Source organism: Siniperca chuatsi, linkage group LG4, assembly GCF_020085105.1.
Source record: "Siniperca chuatsi isolate FFG_IHB_CAS linkage group LG4, ASM2008510v1, whole genome shotgun sequence".
Taxonomy (NCBI): Eukaryota; Metazoa; Chordata; class Actinopteri; order Centrarchiformes; family Sinipercidae; genus Siniperca; species Siniperca chuatsi.
The window spans coordinates 28472356-28490078 of record NC_058045.1 but is presented as its reverse complement, the minus strand read 5'-3'; the positions used below and the strand labels follow the sequence as shown (position 1 = coordinate 28490078).

The 17723-nt window shown below is 39.4% G+C and overlaps 1 protein-coding gene across 6 annotated transcripts in view; it reads left to right on the top strand.

The window, feature by feature from the left end:
- poc1b (POC1 centriolar protein B) overlaps positions 1-14171 on the top strand; it is a 46116-nt gene extending 31945 nt beyond the window's left edge. For 4 of the 6 annotated variants that reach the window (XM_044192809.1, XM_044192811.1, XM_044192815.1 and 1 more), the window contains 2 exons: positions 11807-12109; positions 13368-14171. The gene's annotated coding sequence lies outside the window, so the exon portion shown is untranslated. Of the gene's footprint in view, positions 1-11806; positions 12110-12973; positions 13061-13278 lie in introns of all 6 variants that reach the window. The other 2 variants (XM_044192813.1, XM_044192812.1) reach the window with 2 other exon arrangements.
- The last annotated feature ends 3552 nt before the right edge of the window (positions 14172-17723 follow it).

The following is a 17723-nucleotide window of genomic DNA, read 5'->3' as shown; positions in this document are numbered from 1 at the left end:
CCAGATGCTAAACAGGACTCCACATTCTGAAATAAAGACATATTAAAGGCAGAGGCAATTCCTCTTGGTCATGGCAACATCTAACAGGTGAGGGGAAGTATACAAATAAAAAAACACATTAAACAGTGGCTCTGTACCTCATGGTAAACACAATTGCCATTATTAGGACAAGGGCTGATGTGTAGGTGTATGTGCATGGGTGTGATCATGTATGAATATGTACACTGATGTCCCAAGTGTAACTGTGTGTGATAGTGTATGTGTGCATCCATTGGGGTTAAGCACATGTCCACTTAGGGATGAGTGTATTTGTTCTGTGGGTGTTTGCAGAGCGAAATACAGCCTAGTCAGGAAAACATGTTTCTGCCATCTTAACCATACTCTTGTTAAATGGCAGGCTTACTTTTCTCTGTGCCAGCCCCTTGCTTTTGCTTTTCGTCTCAATCTCTTCATCCATCTCTCGCTGATGATAGTTAGGCCCCAACTAAATTGTAGTGAAGGTACAGTTATCACCTGAATGTCAGATCAAAGTAAAAACTGGAGATGGACCTAGAGTTTCCCCCCCACAGGTTTCATAGGCCGTGCAGAGCCACAAGTGCCCTACTGTATTTGTCTTGTTATGACCTTGACTTGGTACATTTAATCTTACATAAAATCAACACCTTGTTTGGTGTAGAAATTTCAGTGCCCTTTTGTTGTCATTGTCATAATCCAGTTGAGTGGAGGTTATGTTTGCTTTGTCCTCTTATCTTAGTGTAAAGAAAGTTGTGGTGTTTGGCGTTAATGATCACCAAGCTTTGTGTCAGGTAATATTTACTGTCAGCTTGGGAGACCTGCTGTAAAGTATGACTGACCTTTGCTGGAGCTATATAATTGTGGCTTAATACACTTTCAGAGGTAGAGTGATTTCAGGAGAAAAGTTATTTTACTGTTCTTCAGATGTGTATTACATCGTCAACAGTTCCATTTTGCACAAAATATGCTAAGTGATATTAAGAGGTTAAGACATTATTGCTGATATACCTGTATTTTAAAGTTAGTAATAAAATGTTGATACACAATTATACATCATTAATTATACAGCCTTATGTGTGAAATTGCCACATCATGTATCTTAGGTGTTCATCATAGCCTGAAAACTCATTAGTTTTAATGTAGTTAGTTTAAGCAGGAGACCACTTAAACTACACCACTCAGGAGAAGCACAGTGAAAGCCTCATATGGCTAACACGCTAACTTACATCCAATTGGACACCAGTGGTTTCAGTCAGCATGTTTCAAAACTTTCCTGTCATCTTGTGGCATCTGCCAGTAGGGTTGGTGGCTGTACTTAAATTTGTCTTTTTGTTCAGCATATCCAGAGTAACCAACATAACTCCCAAGTTTATCTCACTCGTCGTCACACTGTATGACCCATTTGCCAAGTGCTTGTCCAGGTCAGTGAAGCATGCTAAAACTTAAAAATTATTTTATTTCCGTAAAGAGAGAAAAACAACCAGCCCTCCAATCTGAGTGATGAGTCTGTGCTGTCTAAAAATTTAGAAAACGTTGAATCTTTGAGTGGAAAATATACAGCAGCACAGGAGAAGTGGAAAGCCATAATAATCAATTACCCACCACGAGGGAGGTCTGGGACATAACCTTCTCAGAGGCAGCCAAATGTAATTTCCTGCCCCTTGTTGGTCTGGTAATGCCATGTTAATAGCTTCCTGTTCTCATGCATTGTAGCCACACTGCCACACATGCTTGTTTATTTCCTCCTGCCTGCCTAACCTCACTGTTACATGAATGACCTGTTCTCAGCATTGAAATGTACACACAACCTAACAAGCATACATGCAAACACACTATTCATATGATTGAGTTGTAATCATTGACAAGAGTACACTAAACTGTTGAATTGTTTGTGAAGATCACAGTTATCTACCCTTTGGGTGAACATTAAAATAAAGGCTAACATGAAGTTATGTACCACACTGCATTTTGCAAATCTACTTAGTAGTTGAAGTTTGACCTTTTCTACTTACTGTAGTTGTGTGATTGTAGTTTCAAAGTGCAAATAATTATTATAGTGGACATATGGTATCTTCATCTTTGTTGGTGCTTCCAAAAAAGTGGTGTAGATAATATGGTTGTGTGAATTTGTTTAAAATCTGTCTGAACATTTAGTATTGAAATTGTTCTGTGTATAATTGAGACCTAACAAATGTGATGAATGCATGTTCTTCCTCAAAACATTTACAAAGCCAATTAAAAATAATAATTTGAAACCTACGTCTTCTTTCCTTACTTTTGCTGGCAAACTGCAGCATTTCTCTGCATGTGACCACCACCCTAATTTGTTAGAATGGTGTGTAACTGATTTATTGGGTAAAAACTCCAGCAACACTCATCGTCATACAGTTCAGCTTATGACTTTCATCAGGACCTGACGTGTCGGTCTGAGAATAATACAGATAATAAGACAGCTGTTGCTGGAACTTTGACCCATTTAAGACTTTGACCCTTTAAGAAGGAATGCTTTCCCTTTTCCATGCACCTTGCAAGTAGGTGAAGTTGTGCCAGAAGCACCCACTCTAATAGTGTGATGCCAGAGTGTGTTGGTGTGCCTTTCTATTTTTTGTCTGTGCAGGTGTGTCTGTGTACATGGGTCTGTGTCCTTGTATATGCACAAGCTGCAGGAGGCTTAACCTGTGTCCCATGACAATGACTCATCTTTGGCATGATGTTATTATATAAACGGATGGGGTGTCCTCTTAAAACCGGGCACAGGGACACCAGATCATAAGCAGACACTTTTTCCACAAAGGCAGGTGAGCTGGACTACTTGGCATTAATACCTGGCTGACTGTAACTGAGATCTGATTACAGATTCACTAGACCACCTGCACATGTGGTCTGTCAGTTCTGATTTAATTTCAGTTGAAATCTGTGCAGCGTACAATTACGATTGTTTTATTAACAGTTAGACTCCCATGAGTTTTAAGATTGAAAACATTATGATACCACAGGATTGCATCTAACCACAGCCAAACCTTTTTCTTTAGATCGTGTCTTGAATTGAATTAATCAAGGGTTTGTGGTCCATTCATCATGAACATTAGTCTGTTGTTTTTGAGCCAGACAACTGGTGATAATGAGGGCTTTTCAACAGGCAGTGGCCCAGATCACGACTTGTGCTCTGGTGTGACTCATTCCTCTTAAAGGGGAGGGGATAAATTGAAGGCGCCTTCAGACCAGAAGTGGGAAATGTAGAGAGGGTGGAATAGCTGTTGCTGTCTCGTGGTCCCAAAACAACCCTCCTCATGGCCAACAAAGCCTGTTTTCACACCAACACTGCAAGTGCTTGACCATATTTAATGAACACAGAGCAATCTTTTTTGGAGGATGCTTTCAACCAAATCCCTCTATTGCCAACACTACATCCATTATTAGCATGAATCATTTTATTTAGCCCAAATGAAATGACTGACTGGCCTACCTGCCTGTCTACCTATATATGTATGTATGTATGTGTATATATATGTGTGTATATATACACACTATATATATATATATATATATATATATGTATATACACACATATATATATATATATATATACACACAATATATATATACACACACACAATATATATATACACACACACAATATATATATACACACACACACACACAATATATATATGTTTGTCACACTTAAATGTTTCAGATCATCAAACAAATTATAACACAAGTGAACACAAAATGCAGTTTTTAAATGAAGGTTGTTATTATTAAGGGAAAACAAAGTCCAGTGTGTTTCGATGTGTATTTTTTATTGTTACCTTATATGTGTGTTTTAATGTTTGTAATTGTTTAAAAGGGATTTTATCTGTTGTGTGTGTGTGTGTGTGTGTGTGTGTGTGCATGTTTGTACACCAGTGCTATATATATCCGGCCCATTGAACCAAGGCAGGACAGTGGTGGGGTTTTTTTTATTGCCCGTGGTCGAAGTATTTACTATCCCCATTCATGTGTGTGTGATGTGGTCAGAAAACACACCGTATTTAATGGCAACCTGCCGCCATGCAGGATATTTTCATCTGAGTATGTGGGTGGCTGCTGTGCGGATGTCAGAAACAGACAGATAGGGGAAGAGAAAAGGAGGGTGAGAAATAAAGAGGATATATCCACTTCCTCAAAGCCACATGAACCTCCTCTCGGCTTCCTGCTCATCTTTCAGCTCAGGCTTTTTAAAAAACATCAACTTTGCCGCACCTCTGACAAAGATCCTGTTAGATCAGATCAGTGGTTCCAACTTAATCATAGTTACGTGACTTGTAGCTGTGTGTATGTGTTCATGTGACTGTGTGCTTGCCTGTTCTGCCTAGTCTGCATATGTTTCGATGTGTCAGTTTGTGTGTCTATGTGGGTGAGAGCATCCTTAACTGTGTGTGTGTGTGTGTGTGTGTGTGTGTGTGTGTGTGTGTTTTGTTTGAAGAGCTACGATGCCATGGTGCGGGTGTGGATAGAACACCTGGGTACATAACAATTAGGTGTGACAGAGATGAATGGAAAATGAATCCTCTGATGTGGTGTCTTGGCAATACCGACAGGAAACCGAGCCTTCAGACGCTTTAGATCTCTTGCCAGTTCCCCCTGTCACCTGACTTCCTGTTGAAGGTTAAAGGTCAGGGACGGAGAGTATTGTGTGTGTTTTTATTCATTACCACACAGGAGGCAGGTTACTTTTTCAAGACTGTTATATTTGATTCCACTAATGCTGCTGCTGCTATTAGTACTACTAGTATTAGCACTACTGTTCCTTCTGCTACAAACACTTATACTACTAAGTACAACTAAAAGTGTTACTACTACTGGCACTATTGCTACTGCTAATACTAATGCTAGTACTACTATGATTATGTGGGCATTCAGACCAAACACAGTCCTACATTAAATAAATGCAAGGGGCTGTGCGGGTTGGGGCATATTGTTTCAGGTACCAGTGAGACAATGAAATACGATCCAGGAAGGCCGGTTTGAGTAATAAATCCATGAGTTTGAAGCTTATCAAAAGCCAAAACACTGCACAGCAGTTTATAATAGGGAGACAGGATTTTACAACTCTGGAAAGTTATCACAGTTACAATCATTTTATCTTTCATCACGAGGATCGTGAGGAAACGGCAGAAGTACAGCATTCATGTTACTAATCTACCAGGAACATGTACTTGCACGTATTTCAGTGGCCAACGCAGAGCCTTACCTTACCACATCTGTAATGCAGTTTGTTGTGCTTAAAACATGTATTATATAAACATGTAATGAACACCAAAAGGCATGAATTGGATCGAATTGGCGTAATGAGAGATGTGACGGTACATTGTGCTGTTGATATTGCTTATTTCAATGTGGGCCCCACCACCCTCAAGGCAGGGGCCTTGCCAAACTGATTCCTGCTTACAAAAGCTGACTTTTGGGACGTGCAATGTGACTTCTCTGGGTAAAGAGCTGCGGCAAGTATGGGAGGTGGAGGGATGCCTACTAGAAATAGTTGGACTCACTTTTACACCTGGAACTGCTTTTGCCAACGCAGAGGTCTCTGGCAAAAAAAACACAGGGTCATCTGTGGATCTACCTGAGGATAAAATGATTGCAGACATGATAGAATTGAGTTTGGTGTCTGATAAGCTTTCACACTCAAACTGGCCACCCTGGATCGTATTTCCTTGTCTCACTGGTACCCGAAACAACACACCCACACCAGGGCAGCCCCTTTTTTAATGCAGTGCTATTTTTTGTCTTAATACCATCTTCGAGTCTCATCGAGTTCATGCGGGTCGCCTCAGCTGTATATGACTGTGTGTCGAGAAGAGTAGGGCCCTGACTGCTGTTAATAATCAAGCGAAGGATTCTGGAGAGTGACTCCAGCTGTGTGAGCTGTGTTTGGGTGTGTGGTGGTAGTTGTTGAGTGAATAATTGTTTGTGTGTGTGTCGGTCTTTTGGTATGGATGGCAGCCAGTAGTATGTGTGTGTAGCTGACACCATTAATGTTTGCTTGGCATGCATGTGTGTTAGTATCCAGGGCAACCATTTGCTTGCGTGTGTAAAGTGGTCAGGGTCAGCTAATGCCTCCTTTGATTATTAACAAGGATTTCCTCCCTCCGTGGAGCCTGCTTTATTAACAACATTACATGACATCCTGTGACCAGGAAACGCTCCCTTACCATCACAGGACCGATTTCAGTACCATAACAACCGTCTAATACAGGAAAGGAGTGGTGAGGTTACTCGATGGGTACACACTTGAGTTAGACAAATAAAAGTTTCAAAGGCAGATGTCAATATTCCGTGTCTGGTATGTTCTAATTTAACCATTTTCCTTGCCAAAACATTCTTAAAAGAGTTCTGCATTTTCTACACAGGGTGGAAAGGCTTTGAGACATCAACAAAAACTGTTGTTATTATTTGTGTTATTATGTAGTTTTATAAAATTGTTCCGTCATAATTAGTTCAGGACATTAGATAATACGATGTATGCGATCAATTAAACTGAATCATATCCAGCATATTAAACGTTGACGGAACAGAGCGGCCAGTATCAGATTTTTTGTTAAAAATAGTACTCACACGCAGCGCTTACTCACCAACATGCTGATTGACAACACACTTCCTTTTACATCTTTTAGAATTGAATTAAGATTCACTCACACAAAGAAGTGGATTTCAGCTTCTTTTTCTCCCCCAGTTCATTCTCATTCCTCTCTCGCCATCCATAGCCTCCCAGATAAAGCCATGCTGCCATGTCATCAAGACATACTGGATAAAAGGCTCAGAAGGAAGTAAAGCAGTGGTTTGTTTACCACTCTCGATGGAGCTTGACAGTTGCTAATAGTCCGTTTCCTGTGGGCGCCACAGCGAGCGACAAAGTGAACCACCCGCTGACATGTTTGATTGGGTGATTGTTTGAAGCACTCACACTACTCTGCTGAAAGAGCTCACAAATAGTACTAATTAGACTGTGTGTTTGTGTGTATTCCCACTGTTCATAAAGAGCTGAAAAGAGATGTGTGGATGTGTATTTCTGCCTGTGTGAGTTTGTGTATTCACATTTTTCATTAGTGAAATGTTAGAATGGGACAGTACTACAAGTACAAGTAAGGCAGTAAACATGTAAACACCTTGCAGCATAGATATACTTCTGTAAAGACCAGAATACTGTGTGTGTTTTGTTCCAAAAACATGCCCAAAATATCGGTACCTTACCAACTAGTCATGGAGTTATAGAAATCTTATCAAACCCCAGCAGATACACACAGTGGCCGCAGAAAGTATTTAAATCCCTTACTTACATAAATGAGAGATTTAACTTTTTGATTTTTAATCAGTTTGTTTTGCTGTTATGGGTTATTGTGTGTAGAATTTGTTGCCAAAAGTAAGTTTAATCCATTCTGAATTGAAAGTTAAGTGAGGTCTGAATACTCACCGAAGCCTCTGTATATTATTGTTATTAGGTTATTTTATTCATAATTTCCATTTGAATGCATCCATTAATCCCATTCACAGATTATTTCAGAAGTGTCACTTTATAGAATTTGTGCAGTCACGCGCTCACCTTAAGTAGTGCTTATAATATTTGTCGCAATGTGGTCAACATGTAAACACAGCCAGGCTGCTCAATGTGAATACTAATCATCACGATGCTTGAGAGCCCATCTGTGTCCTCTCCAGTGGACAGAATGCTCTGACCTACGTGATAGACCACCGTATGAGTTGGGCTCACCCTGCTGATTTATATTTACAATTTAGATTTTAGCCATTTAGTGTCACTCGAAAAGTAAGCCTGACCCGCAGCAAGACGTATGGAGCATAAAAGTCACATGCACTGATAAAATGTTCTATGTATGTTGAATATTTTTGAAAGGACTGTTTTTTTTTATTAAGTATAGCTGCATTCCAAAATAAGATGTACACCATTTTCACTGTCATGTGACTGTCATCGACATCTGACAGAATGATTATTATCGAAAAAGTAAAGTGTAGTTTAAGTAATAAGCATTGGAAGATCTTTGCTCACCTCCATGAGGAGGATTTTCAATGCAAAGTAATAAACATCATGCAGTTATTTGAAGATGAGTATGTGGCTTCAGGTAGAGCAGGGGAGGTAGTGAGGGGAGGCGCAACATCAGAGAGGTCCTTCAATTAAGATCAAACAGCTTTTTTATGTAAGGGTCACAGTGTCTGAGGTTTCCTGCCAAAAGAGAGAGCGCAGCTAATTCTGGTGCTCATGGTAATCATGTTTTTGATCAGACATCTGTGATTTGATTTAGAAATGGAGGGGAGGCTATTTTTGATCGGTTATCTCTAGAGGATCCTTTTGATCGTAAACATCACAGCAACTGTTAACATTTTAACATGGGCTGCTCCCCTGATGACATTGCCATGTTAGGTAAATCTGCTGCCCTCACATTATCAACAATATTAGCAATGAATAGGCATCGGTTAGCATTCTCAATTTACATCTGATTATCAGCCATGGAGTAACATTTCGAAACAAAGACAAAAACTGCAGCAAAATGTGGAAACATTTCTTGTATTACAGTGATATCCCAATTTGTATGCAGTGTAGACTGTGAAACATTTACTTGACTTACTACATAAAGTATACCCATTATACTGAAGTTTTTCTTCGTTTTCACTCCACCAGTACCCCTCATGACTTGGTAACCTTTCACCAAACATACTGTACAACAGCCCTGCGTTCTCAAAGTCATGTAGAGACAATGTGGACATTGTTGCCTCACTATCATCACTGATGCACAGTCACGTAACTCCCGCTGCCCCCTTATTATCACAGCGGCTAGTTTCTGCTCTGCTGTGCTCTGCCACCCTGGCCTAACCACCCACTCATCTCCCATCGCACAAAAATCCTGTCTGGCAGCACGCCATCACCACATTCCCGCCACTACTGACCACGGTTACTGCGAGCCATGACCCCTGACATTCCACAGAGCTTAGCAGAGATGATTTTATCTCAGAAATGTCCCATATAATTAAGAGGTTCTTGTTTTAGATATCATGCTTTAGCTCTATGTGCCTGAAAGTATTATAATTAATCTCCTGTTACACTTATTTTTGCATTACTGGCATAGTGTCCTTACATGGCTACTGTCTAATTTGCTGGAAGTAATGGGGCTTTCGTCTGTACATTTGATTAAGTGAACTAGTATCACTGTGGATCTGCATGTGCTCATGATTTTGCATGTTATTCTGTAGACCTGATAGTGTAAATAGCTACCAATTAGCAGATTTACATGCTACTAACTTGTGAATATCTTGATGAAGATGTTTTATTTTTATATGTTTGTTGCATAATTCTCAATATTTTGCCCAGTTCTGCAGGTATTGTTAGTTTCATATAATCTACACTGTGTGTGCTTTCATGTGTTTGAATATGCTTGTGTGTGCATTGATTTGACACTGAGGCCAGCCGGGGTACCCTTCCTGTTAAATGTTTGATTGCACCCAAACTTCCGGGGGGGGGGGCTGAGAGATGGAGATCTGCATCTGCTGAGCGTAAATGAGCTAAGCAGATGTTGGCCAGATGTGGTCAAGCAGGAGGGGGGTGAAGGGATAAAGAGAGAAGAGAATAAAGTGAGCAGAGATAGCGAGACTCACCATCTACACACTGACAGCTTTGTTCACCTCTACTCAGGAGTTAAGAGTAACCCTACCTCCTCCTTTCTTTACACACACAAAAACTCATACACTCCTCCTCTCCTCCCTCCATCCCTCTTTCCTCTCCTGCCTCCCTCCACGTTCTCTTTGAAGTGAGGACAGTGCACAGGAAGCAAGCCGGAATCGATTGCTCCATGCATTAGGCCAGGAATGTGTGACACCCTCCTCCTCCTTCCTCCTCCCTGACATATCCCTCATTTTTTCCCCCCCTTCTGCTCCTCTTTGTGCACTCCATACACCACCTACCCCCGTCCACCTTTCACACAAAACCCTACTATTATTTTGGGCGAAAGCCCAACTTTTCTTCACTTGGTGCAGTTTATAAGTAGAGTCTAGACACTGATCTGAGTACAGCTGTTCAAAGTGTCATGGTTTGTGCTGTTTTTGAGAGAGTGTGTGAGTGCTGATCTGAAGCAAATGTCGATAGCTTGGAGAGTGTTGAAATGATTATTTTATTAATTGATCATTCATTTGACATAAAATGACTTGTAACTTTATTCAACAGTAACACAATTCAATTTGTGAAACTTTTAGATTTGTTTGTTTTGACTTCACTTGTTATATTGCTGCCATACTAGTTGAAAACTAAGTTAAGTCAGTCAAAGTTGTAGCTGAAGTCTTGTGACTAGAAAGTCTCTAGTTTGAATCGCAAACTCCCAAATGTTGTTAGCACTTTAGAAGAGCTTCTCAGCAGTCACCAGTAGAATACTGTGCCTGTACTGTAATGCTACTGCTGTGCATGTGTGAAACTATTTAAATGTGAAGTCATGCTCAGTTGTCTCTGCCCAAATAAATGATGAACGAGGAAAATGTGTCCCTGGTTAAACTGAACGTAATGTTCTCTCTTTGTTCAGTCTCCCTTGCCATGTTTTTTTCTTTACTCATGAAAAGGAAAATTATTTTGTCAAGAACACTCTCAATAAAAGTAAGGTAGATTTTCTCGGTTTTGCTCTGTGGCTAGCAAGTTAGTCAGTCACAGTCTGTCGTTCAGTCAGTAATCCAGCAGTGTGAGTCATCCACTTCCTTCAGTCTGCCAAGTTACAACAGGCTCAAGGCCTACTCCACTGACAGAACAATGAGATAGAAAGGATGTTGGCAAACCCTGCATAGCATTATGTATCACTATTGCATATTAGCCAGGCTAATTAATACTCCTATGCTTTATTCTCCCTTCAGCTTTGATTCCTGTACATTACAAACAGGGCAATAAAGCAGGCTACACATTTAGGGCTACATTTATGGTGTGTTATTAGTGTTATTATTAGGGCTGCACAATTAATTGAAATATTATCGAAATCACAATATGGCTAAGTGCAGTAGAAGCTGCAATTTTTTGATAAAGGTAAAATGTGTGACAAAACTTCATTATAATGGAATACCGTAGTGCTTGTTCTCTAGATGTAAGGAAACATGTTTGTTTTGTACAGACCCCAACAAATCTCACATCATCATGATTTTAATAGTTTTTTCAGTGAAAATGAAAATTGTGATGCAAAAATGATCATTCCCACTAATCCCGAATAATATCACAATCATAATATCTGTCCAAATAATCGCACTATGATTTTTTTTTACCATATCCTGCAGCCCTAATTATTATTAACAACTGAAACTCCATTTAGTGCTTACACTTCAATTCAAATTTCAACTCAATCAAGTGCTTACACTTCATCTGAGACTTCAATTCGTCTTAGAGATTAAACCTTCATGTTTGAGTGCCTTCACCTCAATCACTGTCTCTAGATAGGGCCTTTTGTTTCGCGGCCACCGTAGTTTCTCCTACACGCTTGGAAAGGGAGGGCGAGGCGAGCAGTATTCAAATGGTTGCAAACTGCAATTTCACCATTAGATGCAACTAAATCATACATACTGACCTTTAAATGTCAGGGTGTCACAATGGTGATTTGATTTAGTGTGGGTTACTTCTGGAATAAAATGCATTTGATGAGGGCAAAATTCATGGCAGACCTGAGCACAGCACTTATGTCAAAGAAAACACCTGCACAAATATAGGAGAGCACAATACACTGAAAATCAATCAGCTGAAGACTCGTCTTTCTTTCTCTCTGACTTTAATCTCCAGCTCTTAAATGGTCGGACACACTTGACACCCACGCAGACCGCCGCCGCCAGCAGTCACCACTCCAATGGTTTCCCCCTGCGTCAAGTGGGCAGTTCAAGAGTGGAAGGATGGATGGGAGATGAAAGTGCCGGTAGGGCAGATGCGACTGCTGGGAGCCAGACTGGGGCCGGCAGGAGAGGAAGAGGAAGGAGAGAGGAAGAGGAGAGAGGGCAGACGCATCCACTGGAAGTTCTCTCTGGTCATCCATCCAGTCTGGACTCTATCCTGCGACACATTGTTCAACAGTTGGATATTCTCACGCAGGTCAGTTATTAGTTAAACAGTCAACTCAAGATACTCGTTGTGAAATCCCCAAAAAAGCATTTAAAAAATGGGGAAATTAAAATGAAAGTGTGGGAGGCGGGCCAACAGGTTACTGCTGAAAATTAATAACCCTCCGTATGAAGGGTTTAATCCCATTGTCTTAATGAGAAAGTCGGTTGAAGCAGGTTATAAATCCCTTCCGTCAAAGCATTTTTTCAAGTCAAATAAAGACATAAAAAAACAAGCACAGAAGCCACTAGAAGTAGCTACGTATCCCCTTCTGCACCTGTTTGAACAGGTGTCACTATTAGAATCAGAATCAGAATCAGAACTACTTTATTGATCCCCGTAGGGAAACTCTTTGTTACAGTAGCTCGTCTTTACGTCAGTGCACACAGGAGAAAGTACTAGAAAACGAAAACGATTAGCTGAATAGAGACATAGTAGGCTAATGATTTAGAAGGATATGTGTGTTCAATTTATTTAAATGATTTGTTTTTTTATTTATTTAATTTCTTCATCTATTTTAATTAACATTTTTTTGTTATATTTTATTAAATTTTTATGTTCTTTCTTTATTTAAATATCCATACACATCAAACTTGAGGGTGGAAAACAAATCATGAATTTAAACGAATCATGAATACAATGCAAAGTATCTTGTTTACACAGATTAAGAGTGCAGAGCAGCTATTGTAGCACTGAATTTGATATATACCCAAAAAGTGCTGATGTTCTGTCTTAATGTTTTCCCATTTCACATTTTATGTATTTATCAACAGCAGGCATACAATGTATGCATGCAAATGAAAACCCCTCAAAAAAGTATGTACTCATTTTGAGTTTGCTGTGCATTTTCCCCAGAAAATCACCTTCAGAAACTGCAAGATCACACCAATTTGCTGCTGTAATTATTTTGTATTTGAGACAAAGTGGCCGACCATAAGATAGGTGCATTTTCTGCTTCCCATCTTTAAAAAAAGTGACAATTCATGAAAAATGAAATGTAATAAACTGTAAAACAATCTAGACATTATAAATCTTTTATTTAAAAAGGCTTTTACCCCCTTGGTAGGATTTTATAGTCAGAACTGTGCTGATGAGCTACCATCAGCATCAAAATGTTGCTGCCCTGAAAGAACTAAAAATCCTCTTCTGTCTCTCTTTAGCTCTTATCTTAGCACTCCATCTTAAGGCACTCCATGACTGCTTTATAATTATTGTACCCCCCTCCCACCCCACCTCCTCAAACACACAGACTGTTTCAGTGCTGGAGGAGCGTCTCACCCTGACTGAGGACAAGCTGAAGGAGTGTCTTTTCCACCAATCCCACATCCTCAAGGACATGCGATCATCAGGAGAGAGGCGGAGCACAGAGAGCGAGGGCACGGATGGATCACTTGTCAATTTTCCTTGAGGATGGCCTTGCCCTCCCTCAGATTGTAGCACAAACACACAGACCGAGTTGTATTGCTTAACCCCAAGACTGCTGGACATGAGTGTCTGTGTAAGTGTCTATGTACATGTGTGTGTCTGTGTGTGTTTCTAAATGTCCACCTTGGTGGTCTCTCTCAGTGGGTTAATCAGGATTTGGGCCGGGGACGAAGTGAGTCTTTGTGTGTCTTTGCATGTGTGTGTAATACCAACATATTTTCTCCATGTCTTTCATCGCCTCTTAAGGATATCCAGCTGTGCAGCCAAGCACAGTCTGGCAGGGACATTCCACGTGTGTGTGTGTGTGTGTGTGTGTGTGTGTGTGTGTGTGTGTTGATATGGATGTTACATCCAATCAGGACAGCTGCAGCTATGAAAACAGACGGTGCTTGTATGCTGTATGACCTCTGTGTATGAATGTGTGTGTGTATGTGTATTTACATGTGTATATTTGTGTATTAGCACATGTTTTAGCAGTTGGTTGCTTCTGCAATAACATCTTTCATTGTAATCTTTTTGCATCTTTGCCTAATGCCATGTCATTTTAAGACCAAGTCGTGCTACATATTGCCTCAAATACACATCATATAGATGTAATTTATATGAATAAATGATATACTATATTGCACTAATGTTATTAGTATTATCTGTCCAGAGCGACAAAGGCTGATAACCCCTTACACGCAGTTTTTTATTTTGATAAGCACTTATGTTTACAGGGTGTCTGCAAAACTAAGATATCTACAATCTGAATTTAGGCCCTTTCATTTTGAGCACAGTGAAATTGCATACTTGTAATTCCTTCATTTTAAACCTTCCTCGTATTTTCATCTCTGATATATCTTTTTTATAGACGTGCTCTGAATTTCATAGAGAAATCATTGCTGTTACAGACCTTTATTCTGATAGGCCAAGCAGTTAAAAAATATACAATTTGTACTGGTCAACGTATGGAATCCCAGTACTGCCAGTAAAATAATGTGAAAATTGGGAATGATAATTGGAAATCTTTTTACTGTCTAGACCTGCTCTATAGGAAAAGTGCAATGAGATAACTTCTGTTATGAATTGGCGTTATATAAATTGAATTGAATTGAAAGTTTTTACTTACTAATTAAAAAACATTAGTCAACATTTTCACTTTCTGAGTCAAACATTTGAGATACCACAGGAATTCTAAATTATGATAGTATGTCAAAACTTTCTACTATTGTAGTAAGTGTATATTTTTTGAGATACTGTACTCAGAATTATGAGATAGTAGGTCATTGTTAGAACTTAGTATATCATAAGATATACTTTAGTCAACATTATGACTTAGTATCAAGTAAGATTAAATTAATATCTCATAACTCTGACCTAATAAGTTAAGCATTTTACTTATCATAATTTTGACTAAATCCCTCATATTTGACATGGAAAGTCAAGGGCAACATTGTAACTTACTAGAGATTTTGACTTAACATGGGATTTTTTTTTCACATACTGTAGTATCCCTTAAGTATTTACATTTTCATCATCCTTAACCAATCATCTGTCAGTTTTATTTTGCTGGTGGTAATGGGCTTCCATACAGCCATGGATCTCTTGCTCGTTGTCTGGTAAAGCTTGTTCATGTGATACATGTCATTGTGCCTCTTGTCTCTACCAGTGACTGTGAAATGTTTTGGCTCGCTCTCACCCAGCGTGGAGACTTTAGATGTTTATGTTTTTCCAGCGGCGAAGATGTGGTGAGCGATGCGGCCGGTTCGGGAGGAAGCAGTAAAAAAGCCACACAAAGGGGGAGCTGTCCGGTGGCTGCTGTTTGCTCTCCCCACCACATCCTTCGCTTCCTCTGTGGCTTTACTGGTTTTCCTCCTCCTACATCCTTTTCTCTCTCCCAGTTACATAAAGTGGTGCGACCTGCTGAGAGAAGGTACCAAATCCAGTTCACCCACAGCAGAGAGGAGACTGTTGGAATGGTGGAAGACCTTGGTTTCATGCCACATTTAAAAAGCCAAGATGCATAAATGGGTGAAGTACAAAAATAAAAACAAAAACGTTAATTTCAAAAGAAACATCAGAATAATTTTATATAATATTTATATCCACACAGTTGTTTTACAAAGCACGCTCCTATACTTGGGTGATCCCCATTGACAATTCTTTCAATACAGGGACAAGAACTTAATCTCACTTTCTACTAGTTTCTCACACTGTTATATGGTTATTAATTAATGTTCTAAATATGCATCGAATTTATATGGTTGAAAAATTGTGGATTGGACTTTTAACACTAGTAGATTAACTAACAATTCTCATAGAAAGGCAGAGAGACTACACTAAGAACAATAGATATGTCAAAATGCAACACAGCTGCAAGACATGTCAGTATTAATTTCTCTATCTGCTTGATGATCAGCTGAATTAGGGCTGGACGATATAGTTTAATATAATAAAATAATCAAGTTGATGTTCATTGCAATTAACTGTGTTCTGATGTTATGCATTACAATACACAAAACTCTTCACTTGTGTAAAACAAAACTAAACAAACTAAAGTAGCAAATTTTTTTTAAAGTGAAACCGTTTGCCTGGAGTCAGATGATACATTTTTTTTCCAATTTTTTCCAAGTATTCTGGGAAATGTAGGAAACAACCATTTGAAGATTTAGTATTTCACCTTTATTTAAAAATGGAACGCAAGATTTGTCAGTCGGAAGGAAGTGAAAAGACTACATGACAAAATAGATTTTGGAATTGCACATGACTCAAGGTCCACTTACTCATTTGTTCTCCAGAAAGAGCCACTAAACTACTGTTTCCAAGGTCAAGCATGAACTGCCAAGCTCAACTTTTACGCCAATGTGGACGAGAAGTAAAGTGCTCAGAAGAATGAAAAGTATTTCAAACTTTGAAATACACGGAACACCATAAAATGATGATTGCTAAGACTGTATGTGGATCGTTCCTGTAAAACTGAACTGAACCCAAAAGTGACTCCTTGAAGAAATGAGAAACAGCCAAAATGACCTCGCTTTTCAGAAATATCCCCCGAAGGCCTCAAACTCTTATTCCTGTGTTTCCGTACAAGTGGTAACACAAGAACACATAAACACACAAACAAAATCAGTTGCAAAACCTATTGTGTACAAAAGCAGGAGAGAGAGTCACATTTAACGACCAATTTCCACCTTCACTTCCACTTCGATCTTATTAAGGGCTCACAGGCCTTGTTTTACAGTTCACACACATGCAGTGTAAACCCTTGTCTGTGTGTGTGTGTGTCTAGTGTGTTGTGAACAACATGATCCCATAACCTGTTAATAGCTTCCTGGAGGAGGATCTTCCTGTTGATATTGAGGAAGTAGCTGTTGACTTTCCACCAGGCGAATGCATGCTCACAGTTTATTGCTGAACTGTGTGTGTGTGTGTGTGTGTTTGTATTTATGTTTGTCCTTGAGTTTATAGGCTCTGGAAGTATTTGTGGAAACAATGTTCTGATATCTGCTAGTGTTAGACAGATATATATTGATTTGTCAAATTGATATTGACCTTTTATCAGATATCAGTTATCTGCGTAAAACAAACTTACGATGAGCATGGACATTTTTATCTTTTTCAGATTTGTTTATATATTTAAAGGGTCAGATCACCCAAATTACATAAAACATTGTCTCTATGGCGGCCCACGTCCGGCCCAGAAGCAACCTCCGAGTGGCTCAGCATACATAAATCTGATAGATGACAAAATAAGTAAACTACATATATAGTGTATGTAATGGAAGTAGCTAACGAGTGCGCCATCTCCTTCATCTCTGTTGAGAGTTCCACGTGCTCAGTACCGATCGGGCAGGATGTTTACAGATGTAGCGACACGCCAATCGTATCTTTCACAAATCAACATTTTCTCATGTGAGTTCCAACCAATCTTAGTAGCTTTTCAAAACATCTGGCTATTGACAGTCACAATAGCCAAGCTAATAATTGGCCAAAACCTTTCTATGTATACATCATATATATGCTAGTACTTCTATTCCTGCGTGCACTGACGTAAAGGTGAGCTGCTGTAACAAAAGAGTTTCCCCTCGGGGATCAATAAAGTATTTCTGATATAGATCATTTTACCCCACATTGTAAAGTTGTTGCCTCATAGCCAGCACTTAACGGAAGGTAAACATTATATTTTGCTCCCAACTGA